The 9,240-nt window shown below is 41.0% G+C and overlaps 2 non-coding genes across 2 annotated transcripts; both read right to left on the minus strand.

Annotated features, from left to right (window-relative positions):
• Window positions 1–3,522: 3,522 nt before the first annotated feature.
• Window positions 3,523–3,718, minus strand: LOC142164527 (U2 spliceosomal RNA). Its single transcript, XR_012695288.1, has one exon. It is a non-coding gene; the product is annotated as a U2 spliceosomal RNA (small nuclear RNA).
• Window positions 3,719–4,924: 1,206 nt separating this feature from the next.
• Window positions 4,925–5,121, minus strand: LOC142164524 (U2 spliceosomal RNA). The gene has a single exon (XR_012695285.1). It is a non-coding gene; the product is annotated as a U2 spliceosomal RNA (small nuclear RNA).
• Window positions 5,122–9,240: the final 4,119 nt, after the last annotated feature.

Raw genomic sequence — 9,240 nt, forward strand, 5'->3', positions numbered from 1 at the left:
AGAGTTGAAACGAGTTTACTGGATTGCCGAACAACTTCTTGAAAATTGAAAATCGTTGAACACTTGAAAACTTCAATTCAACAACTTCACAATTTTTCATGAAATTTCAACAATAAATTAAGTAATTGTAGTAGAGAGATTGAGAGAGATTGATGAATTGGTGAATAAAAATGAAAGAATGAGGGGGTATTTATAATTGAGAAATGGGAAAAAGTGTAATTATATAAAGTTTGGGGTTAAAATAAAGTTTGGGGGCCAAATGGCCATTTTCTAAACTTAAAAACGGTCAAATTGTCAGCCCAAACGGCTAGATTTTAAATATGGCCATTGGAGAATTTTAAAAACAAAAAAAAATTAAAAAAATGGCCGTTGGGCCCGTTAGGCCCGCCAGGACCGGCCAAGGACCGGTTGACGGTACCGGGCTAAACGGTCCCGGGCTCGTGGGCTAATCTATGAAGATCGGCCCGTCACGGGCTTCTTAGGACCACCAGGTCCGTTAGGACCGTGGGCCCGGTCCGGTCTGGTTCAGGACTGGCCCACCAAGCAGCATTAATTTCGTGCATTGGCTATATCGCGATCCCAAACATAACAACCTTGCCTTAAGCTTTAGAACCCGTCAAGTATTCACCTAGGGGAAAGTCACTTCCCTAGTGCCTTTTTACCCAGTTAGAAGACCCTGCATACATATCTACTTAGCTTAATTCCGTACATCATTAGTATAAAATTAGAAGTAACAAACAAATAAACATGATTGGAAGTGTAATTAAAAGCACTACGCACTGCTAACTTAGATAGGAATCCAATTCCCATTCATTCTAGCTCCATGTGGATTCAATCCTGACCTTCTCGGGTAAAAGCTGCATCGACCGCTCTTGCCACTCCATAGAGGTGTAGAGTTGGACCCGATCAATAGTACCCTATCTCGAGGATCTCTATTATTACAAGTATGGGTCATTCACCCGATTCTCTAGCCCTCGGGCTACCTGAGCCCGAGCTAGTTCTCACTCGAGAATTATTGATAAAGCCTCAGGGCTACCTTCTCCTTCAGATCAGTTTAAACGCTCTCTCGGTTACTTTAGCCTAGGGGCCATCCAAGTTCGAGTGCATCCTCGCTCAGGATCCATCTATGACAAAAGGAGTGAAGTGCCACACCAGGTTGAAGTTAAGAGAGATGAGCAGCAGTTTACGGTCTACATATCCTCTGATACGGGGATAATTTGAGATTCCTCTCTCGTTATTTTGGGCCAACAACAACAACAACAAACCAGAATGATCGCACTCAGCGGGGAAAAAATCTGAAAGAAGAGCCATGGCATAACTGGAAAAACCACTGCCGTGTGACCTTACTGTCACGGGCTTGAGCCATGCAAGTTAGAGTTTGGATGAGGATGAAGAGAAGAAAAGGGTTAAAGGCTATTGAAGAATGGCTGGGTCGGATCTTGGTTCAAGTAACCTTCCATTTAAAGAAAGGAAATACCGTAACCGATGGCGTAATCAACGCCTTTGGGAAACGTATCAGCAGACGCAATCAATGCTTTTTGGGAAACGGATCGGCGGCGATATCATCGCTTTTGGGAAAATAAATCGGCGGTGCATTGAATGCTTCTGGAAAGATGAACCGACGGAACGTCTCAATTATCACAAAAGCTTACATCATAAGCATGACGCCATCATGAGAAGCTCGAAGAGATCGATATCAAAGTTGTTTCTTGTCATTTTTCACTCTAAGAAACGCAGGGACTATTTGTACACGGCTAAAATCGGACGCTCCGATTTTATGATCGACATAACATTCCGTAGCCCAAGAGGCTCGAGGCACCGATTGAGGTTCAACCCTGAGGGTTCCCATGCCCTACCTCGGGGCGATGCAGATCGACGACTATCATGGACAAGTGGGAAATTCCCGATGCGCGTGATCAAAGCTGACGACTGTCTGCAAGAATAGTACAAGTCTGTACTAGACCTTTAAGTAGTTGTGTCAGCTACTTTTTCTTGTAATAATTATACTTGTACCATGCTGGGATTTCTCCTCTTATATAAAGGGGACCCTTGTCATTTTTTGCACACATGATATTCAATACAACAACAAGAACATTCTCTGCTCTCTAACAAAAACATTCTCTATTGTCTTTCCTCAGATTTATTACTTACATTTATTGCGTTTCATTTATTGTTCTTCATTTACTACTCATCATTGATCATAAAGAGCCCTCATTATAGCTCTTAGAACTGTTAGTTCTTCACCGGCCATCCACAGCTTAACGCTTGGCTCGACCCCGAGGCCCCGTATAGCCTAGCTCGAGACTCCGACTCTCGGCCACTTAGTTTGCATAACATACTATCTTTCAAGCTCTTATCTTATTTTCTAGTCTCACACTTAGTATTTATTGCCTAACAACTAGCATAAAAATAAATCACGTATTTTTAGAACCACAAAATCAAATCTAATTGTTATTACTTTTTTTTCGGTAAACACTATTGTCTTCCACCATCACAATTCACAGCTATCGGTTAAGCAGATAAAAAGAAATCATGTTAACTATTCCACTGAGTAACTGCTATCTCCTACCATCACAATTCACAGGTATCCGGTAACCCTGTCCACCAAGCTTAAGCAAATGGGAAAGAAATAGTGTAGTGTTTTCTGCTCCTGCTGGAATTTGAACCTAAAATCTTATGATTCTCGTCACTTAATTATTCAGTAGTCACACTTTGTGTCCAAATCTTGTTTGTAATGGAGACTGATTATCCAAATCAGCTGGACAAGCTTACCCCAAGAGGTAGTACATAATGACATCAATAAAGGGTTGTAACTAGATTCAATGCTGAAGTATAATGTGAAAGTATATATTTCATATGATCAAAAGATACAAGAGAGTAAGTAAATACACATATAGAAGTACTGTTGTTCCTCCTCCCGTGCCCCCGGCTCCCCGAACTAAAACCACATATCCATCCTACACATGATATTCTTTACCGATAATAGTTTATTATAATTTATCGAGAGTCAATTTACCATAATATTGCACCCAGTAAACATTTAGACAATGAATTAATGAATGCTCTCTATTATAATAATTATAGTACTATTGATGAAAATGATGATGAGAAAATTGATCTTGATGAAACTTAACCAGATGATGATATACCCACTAGTCATGCTCCTGATGATACCCAAAATTACAATACTAACTTGTATGAACAAAAACTAGTATGTATTATATAACTTGTATTTTGTCACATCTTGATTAGTTCCTTTTTCTTATTAATGGTGGTATTAGCACCTTGTTATGCTCATTCCATAGGGTGTTGGAAGACTAAGAAAGACATTGTCATATTTTTTATTACTATAATAAAATTATAAGGCATTGCTTTGAATATCTTTTTTAAATATTTTCTCCTTAAATAAGGCAAGGTAGTGCAACACCCGGGCAACACGTGAAGGTCCAAGTAGCAAGCTACCTTAATCGATCTTCCCCCTTAAATAAGGCAAGGTCCGTGCAAAAATTTGGATTAGAGTTAGTGGGGTGCGCCAGGCTTTGGCTATAGTGCAACACCAAAGCGACGCGCAAAGGTCCAAGTAGCAAGCTACCTTAATGGATATTCCCCCTAAAAAAATAGAGTTAATATCGTGTAAGTTAATAACTCACATATCAGATATTAAACTGATAAGAACAGATACTACAATTGATCTTAGCCAAAAGGCCGAGAAAGGTATGCTTTTAGTTGTGCACGGCCTGCATTTTTTATACCAGTTCTCTCTTATTGGCTTTTGTTAGCTTTCAATGTGGGATTCTTGCAGATTGGAGTTCAATTCTACCATTTGGCCGATATTGAACCTCGAGAGTTATTCTTTTCAATAATAAATTCTACCAAACTTAAAAAAATGGAGTTATGCCAGACATAATTACCCAATAACCTAGCATGGTTGAATTAATAAAATGGCCTTGCACAAAGATCGATAGCAGTCCATATTTTGTTGAATTAAAAATTTTAGTTAGTGATACTATGGATTCCAATTTCCAATAACTTATAAAGGATACCTTATTGAAATGAACAAAAACATAAAGGTCATTTTGCAAATATCAAAAGTAGAATTTTTGCTTTGGCTACTGCACGTTCTTTCTTTCTTCTTCTTTTTTCTTTTTCGTTTTTTTTTCTTTTTTTTTTTGGGGGGGGGGGGGGGGGGGGTGCTATCATAAAACTATTGGAAAAGAATATGAAAATCAAACAATGGATCCAAACTAGACCACTAAAGGTGAAAATAGAGAAACTCACATGGCTAGGCATCTCCGAGAAATGCACACAAAATGCACACAGTGAGAGGAAAAAAATAGATAGCCTACTGACGACTAACAAAGAATTGAACAAGCAACAATTTTATTAGGGGATAAATATTTGGGAATGGGTCAGGACTTTTAATAGTCTTTATTCATTTTCATTAATGACGTGGCTTCACCGGAATACGCGTGCCTCATACCGGTAAACTTTGAATGGTGCAACCCAAAAACAAAAATAGAGCAGTTTATTGAGATATGATGCTATTGACATTTAAAATTTAATTTATTCTAAGTCCATTGTAAGAATTATTGAAAAACCAAGTGAATGGTAATGACTAATGGTTGTTTTTCTACAAAATAAGAGTATCGAATTTGTAGGAAAATACATTTTTAACCAGAAATTATAAAAACGTGAAATCAAATTGTAGTACAGTATTTTGTGCATCTTTGTGTTTCATATGATTTTAGATCTATAGTCTTTTCACTTATATTCACAAATTAACCAAAATGAATTTTTAAGTAGTCAGATCAATACCTCCTTTATGTGCCATAAATATATCCTTGTCTTAAAAATAGAGAGTAGATTATTGAAATTGTTAAGCTAAAATAAAGCAAGGCCAGTGCAGAAATTTGAACTAGATTTGGTGGGGTGCGCCGGGCCTTTGCAGTAGTGCAACGCAAGGGCGACGCTTGAAAGCCTAGGTAGCAAGCTACCTTAGTGGACTCTCTCCCTAAAAAAAATAGAGTTAATATCGTGTGAGTCAATGACTCACATATCAGATATTAAACTGATAAGAACAGATACTACACTTGATCTTAGCCAAAAGGCCGAGAAAGGTATGTTTTATTTTGTGCTCGGCCGGCTGGTTTTATACCAGTTCTCTCCCTTCTGTCTTTTGTTAGCTTTCGATGTGGTATTATTGTAGGCTGGAGAATTTCACGTTTGAAATATTCGCCTTATTCTTGCCTGGAGAGTTAAGACACAACAGGGTGGAAAAGAGAGTACGAACTCTTCTCACTTTATATGCAAACTTTATAGATTTCAGCACAAAAGAAAGTTAATGATCTGAAAGTCCGTTTTACCGTTGTCAAAATTAATAATTAAAGCGAGATCATTTTACAATGGTTAATTTTGTATATGAATGGTACCAAACTCATAGTAAGTTTTTATCGTTCTACTTCTACCATTGGGTCGAAATGAACCTCGTCGGCTTTTTACCCATTAATAAATACAGCAAACTTAAACAAATGGAGATATGCTAAAGATAATTACCAAAGAACCTAACTTTTGCAATAACATACACAGTGTTTAACAATACAGATATTTCAAAATATAATGTCTACATGTGCATATATTGGAGGAATAATAGAATCACCCACCGGTGTAGACACATAAACAGGAGCAGTCAAAGAATCACTAGGCATGACCAGATACGGTGCAAAATAAGATGACACATAGGAGTATGTAGATCCTGGATCAAATAAAACTGAAGCATCTCTGCTACAAACCAGAACAGTACCTGTGATAACAGCACCGGAAGCCTCAGCCTCAGGCCTGGCTGGAAGAGCGTAACATTGGGGTTGTGCCCCACCACCCTAAACTACATTTCTAGGACGGCCTGTTGCTGGCTGGCCTCCACCTCTAGCGGCCTGAGCTCCACCTCTAGTACCTCTACCTCAACCTCTAGCACCTCTACCCTCACCTCTAGCTGGATGGGCGGGCTGTGGAACACCTGGTGCCTGAACCATAGCACGGGAACCCTGCTGCTGAGAACTGCCCGGTGCTCGAGGGCAATATGTAGCAATGTGCCTCATGTCACCACAAGTAAAACAAGTCCTCGGCTGCTGGGGCTGATGACCCTGGAAACTCTGAAGCGGCGGTGCACTGATAGGAGCTGGTGGTGCACTGTAGGACTGCTGATCAGAATACTGCATATGAGGACCACGACCACCTAAAGCACCGTGAGAAACCTGAAGTGCTGACTGAAAAGGCCTAGGAGGATGGCCTCTATCATATGAATCTCTTCCTCTAGACGAGGTACCACTGAATCGGCCTGAGTGACGAGGCCTCTTGTCAGACCCTTGACCACCTCCCTGCGATAGAACCATCTTAACTCTCCTGGCCACATTGGCTGCCTCCTGGAAAGAAATCTCACCCCCCGTCTCCTTGGCCATCTGAAGTCGAATAGGCTGGATAAGTCCCTCAATGAACCTTCCCACCCTCTCTCTCTCGATGGGAAGTATGATAAGAGCATGGCGAGCCAAGTCGATAAATCGGGTCTCATACTGAGTAACAGTCATAGAACCCTACTGGAGACGCTCAAACTGCCTCCAATAGATCTCTCTCTGAGTAATAGGGAGAAACTTCTCCAGAAATAACTGAGTAAACTGCCCCCAAGTAAAAGCTGGTGATCCGGCTGGTCTAGCCAAGCAATAATCTCTCCACCAAGTCTTGGCAAATCGAGACAAGTGATAAGTAGCAAAATCGACCTTGTTGGTCTCCACTATCCCCATCTTATACTACCCTCAGGTGGTAAAAAGGAGGTGTGACAACACCGCTGAAAGTAGTAGTGAAGAGCTTGGTGAACCTGTCCAACCTCCACAAAGCATCGGCAGACATAGCTGCTCCATCACCGGTCTGAGTTACCACATCCGGCTGAATTGCTCTAACTAGCTGAACCATTGGAGTCTGAAATTGGGGATCTACCTGCTCTGGAGTATGAGTAGCAGGAGTCTGAGCTTATCCTCCAGCCTGAGAGACGACTGGTGCTACAGGAAACAAGTCTGCCCGGGTGACACTCTCCATAAGGCCCACAAGATGGACCAGAGCATCCTGGAGTACTGGGTAGCAATAAACCCCTCTGGGACCTAAGCTGGGCCCACCGAAACTGCTGGGCCCGGAACCTCATCATCAAAGTCAACTTGAGGCTCCGCCGCTGGTGCTGCTGCTCTAGGCTGAGCTCTGCCCCTACCTCGGCCTCGCCCTGTGCCCCTCATGGGAGCTGCTGCTGGGAGCCCGGGCTGCTGGTCAGTGGACGAGAAAGCGCGTGTTCTTTCCATCTGTGAAAGAACAGAGTAGAAATTCAATCTATATTGAGAAACCAAACCGCATGATATGAACTATGAAGGAATAAATGTGAAGTTTTTCCTAACTCTATAGCATCTGGGGGATAAATACAGACGTCTCCGTACCGATCCCTCAGACTTTACTAAGATTGTCTGTCAACTGTGAGAACCATGTAACCTATAGCTCTAATACCAACTTGTCACGACTCGGATTTCCCACCCTCGAGAGCCGTGATGGCGCCTACTGGTGAAAGCTAGGCAAGCCAAATTATTCTAATTACTTAACCTTTTCCAGTTTTAAACCATTATAATTGATGAGTAGATATCATGCAAATAACGAAAATAGTTAAATAGAAGACAAAATCTGATAATTAATCTTAATACAAACTGCAGAAGTCTAAATACAACTCTACCCAGAATTTGGTGTCACAGTTTCACAAACGGTCAACGATTACTACATACAAAATCTGAAAGATAAAATATACATTGTTTCCGAATAGAGTAAAGGAAACAGGATAAAGGAAAGATAGGAGGTGAAGCCAATGCCCGCGGACGCCTACAAGACTACCTCGAGTCGCCTGTTGGACTGAAGGCAACAACCTTACTGCGGTCCGAAGTCTACAATACTGGGATCTGCACAAAAGAGTTCAGAGTGTAATATCAGCATAACCGACCCCATGTGCTGGTAAGTGTCTAGCCTAACCTCGGCGAAGTAGTGACGAGGTTAGGACCAGACTACCAAATAAACCTGTGCAGTTATATCATAAACAACAGAAATAGAAGCAGATAATTGCAATTAAAATTGGGCAGGGGAAACATGCTTTGGGGGAATAGCAGATAACAACAGAATATCAAGAGAATATAAAGAAACCAAAATCCAATTACTAACACGGATAGAGAAAACAAATGCAGAGTTCGCTTTCATTTCACATCTCGTTGCAGGCGTGCAACTCGATCCCATTTCATATATCTCGTAGCAGGCGTACAACCCGCTCCCATTTCACATATCTCTTTGCAGGCGTACAACCCGCTCTCATTTCACATATCTCGTTGCAGGCGTGCAACCTGCTCCCATTTCACATATCTTGTTGCAGGCGTGCAACCCGCTCCTATTTCACATATCTTGTTGCAGGCGTGCAACCCGCTCCCATTTCACATATCTTGTTGCAGGTGTGCAACCCGCCCCATTTCTTTTATCAACAACAATCACAAAAGGGTCCCGACAAAGGGAACAGTAATATCAAAACAAACATCCCGGCAAGGGAACAACAATATGACAATAATATCCCGGCAAGGGAACAACAATATGACAATAATATCACGGCAAGAGAACAATAATGACAATAATATCCCGGTAAGGGAACAATAATGATAATAACATTCCGGCAAGGGAACAATAATGATAATAGCATGTGAAGTGCAATAAACCATAATGGAGTCATATGAATTACAATACAAGACTCACGGGCATGCTTGACACCAACGTATAGATACTCGTCACCATGCCTATATGTCGTACTCCACAATTAACACGTAACAAATAAGACACGACTCATAATCCATCAAGCTAAGGTTAGACCAAATACTTACTTCGATGTCACGGACACAATTCAAGCCTTTACTATCGTTTTACCTCTTGATTCCACCACAAATTCGCTCGTAACTAGCCACAAGTTACTTATTTACATCAATAAACGCTAAATGAATCAATTCCAATGCATGAAAATAGGTTTTCCAAAGTTTTACCCAAAAAGTCAAAAATCGCCCCCGGGCTCACATGGTCAAAACCCGAGGTTCGAACCAAAACTCAATTACCCATTCCCTCACGAGCACAAATATATAATTTGTTTTGAAATCGGACCTCAAATCGAGGTCCAAATCCCCAATTTTTGAA

This window comes from Nicotiana tabacum, chromosome 9 (genome assembly GCF_000715075.1).
Source record: "Nicotiana tabacum cultivar K326 chromosome 9, ASM71507v2, whole genome shotgun sequence".
Taxonomy (NCBI): domain Eukaryota; kingdom Viridiplantae; phylum Streptophyta; class Magnoliopsida; order Solanales; family Solanaceae; genus Nicotiana; species Nicotiana tabacum.